Below are 2500 nucleotides of genomic sequence, written 5' to 3' on the forward strand. Positions count from 1 at the left end.
AAAATCAAATTCAATGAGAATTTGGTTCATCCCACACGTACACGCCATGGGCATCCTGCTTTTTTATGTTATATAGACTTGTATGTAACTATTGAGAGTGAGGATATTATACATAACGTCACTATTCCACCAAAAAGTTTACTTTTAGTTCAAAATGATCAATATGTAGAATCAGAACAAGTGATTGCTGAGATTCGCGCGGGAACATACACTCTTAATTTAAAAGAGAGAGTTCGAAAACATATTTATTCTGACTCAGAGGGAGAAATGCATTGGAGTACCGACGTGTACCATGCACCCGAATTTACATATAGTAATGTCCATCTCTTACCAAAAACAAGTCATTTATGGATATTATCAGGAGGTTCGTGCGGATGCAGTGTAGTCCCTTTTTCACTCTACAAGGATCAAGATCAAATTAACGTTCATTCTCTTTGTGTCGAAAGAAGATATATTTCTAGCCTTTCAGTAAATAATGATAAAGTGGGACAAAAATTTTATGGTCCGGATCTCTCTGGTAAAAACGAAAGCGGAATTCCTGATTATTCAGAACTTAATCCAATCCTATGTACGGGTCAATCTAATCTCACATATCCTGCTATTTTCCACGGTAATTCTGATTTATTGGCAAAGAGGCGAAGAAATGGATTCATCATTCAATTTGAATCACTTCAAGAACGAGAAAAAGAACTACGACCCCCTTCCGGTATTTCGATTGAAATACCCATAAATGGTCTTTTTCGTAGAAATAGTATTCTTGCTTTTTTCGATGATCCTCAATACAGAAGAAATAGTTCAGGAATTACTAAATATGGGACTATAGGGGTGCATTCAATCCTCAAAAAAGAGGATTTGATTGAGTATCGAGGAGTCAAAGACTTTAAGCCAAAATACCAAATGCAAATGAAAGTGGATCGATTTTTTTTCATTCCCGAGGAAGTGCATATTTTACCAGAATCTTCTTCCATAATGGTACGGAACAATAGTATCATTGGAGTAGCTACACGACTAACTTTAAGTATAAGAAGCCGAGTAGGTGGATTGGTCCGAGTGGAGAAAAAAAAAAAAAGGATTGAACTCAAAATATTTTCTGGAGATATACATTTTCCTGGAGAGATGGATAAGATATCCCGACACAATGGCATCTTGATACCACCAGAAAGAGTAAAAAAAAATTCTAAGAAATCAAAAAAATCGAAAAATTGGATTTATGTCCAGTGGATCACACCTACCAAGAAAAAGTATTTTGTTTTTGTTCGACCTGTAATCATATATGAACTAGCCGACGGTATCAATTTAGTAAAACTTTTCCCACAGGATCTATTGCAAGAAAGGGATAATCTGGAGCTTAGAGTTGTCAATTATATACTTTATGGAAATGGAAAACCAATTCGGGGAATTTCTGGCACAAGCATTCAATTAGTTCGGACTTGTTTATTGTTGAATTGGGACCGAGACAAAAAAAGCTCTTCTATCGAAGACGCGCGCGCTTCCTTTGTTGAAGTAAGTACAAATGGTCTGGTTCGAAATTTCCTACGAATAGACTTAGGGAAATCCGATACTGCGTATATGAGAAAAAGGAAAGATCCGTCAGGTTCAGGATTGATCTTTAATAATGAGTCAGATCGCACGAATATCAATCCATTTTTTTCTATTTATTCCAAGACAAGGGTTCCACAATCTCCGAGTCAAAATCAAGGAACTATTCGTACGTTGTTCAATAGAAATAAGGAACGCCAATCTTTGATAATTTTGTCAGCATCGAATTGTTTGCAAATGGATCTATTCAACGATGTAAAAGATTATAATGTCATAAAAGAATCAAGTAAAAAGGATCCTCTAATTTCAATTAGGAATTCGTTAGGACCTTTAGGGGCGGCCCCTCAAATTGTGAATTTTTATTCATTTTATGACTTAATAACTCATAATCCGATCTCCCTAACTAAATATTTGCAACTTGACAATTTAAAACAGACTTTTCAAGTACTTAAATATTATTTAATGGATGAAAACGGGGGGATTTTCAATTCCGATCCATGCAGTAACATCGTTTTCAATACATTTAATTTGAATTGGCATTTTCTGCATCATAATTATCACAATAATTATTGTGAAGAAACACCTACAAGAACAAGAATTAGTCTTGGACATTTTTTTTTTGAAAATGTATGTATAGCCAAAAATAGACCACACCTAAAATCGGGTCAAATTATAATTGTTGAAGTTGATTCTGTAGTAATAAGATTAGCTAAGCCTTATTTGGCCACTTCAGGAGCAACTGTTCATCGCCATTATGGCGAAATGCTTTACGAAGGAGATACTTTAGTTACATTTATATATGAAAAATCACGATCTGGTGATATAACGCAGGGTCTTCCAAAAGTCGAACAAGTATTAGAAGTGCGTTCGATTGATTCAATATCGATGAGCCTAGAAAAGAGAATTGAGGGTTGGAACGAGCGTATAACAAGAATTCTTGGAATTCCTTGGGGATTTTTGA

The sequence above is a fragment of the Cucumis melo genome, unplaced genomic scaffold (genome assembly GCF_025177605.1).
Source record: "Cucumis melo cultivar AY unplaced genomic scaffold, USDA_Cmelo_AY_1.0 utg000111l, whole genome shotgun sequence".
In the NCBI taxonomy this organism is placed as follows: Eukaryota; Viridiplantae; Streptophyta; class Magnoliopsida; order Cucurbitales; family Cucurbitaceae; genus Cucumis; species Cucumis melo.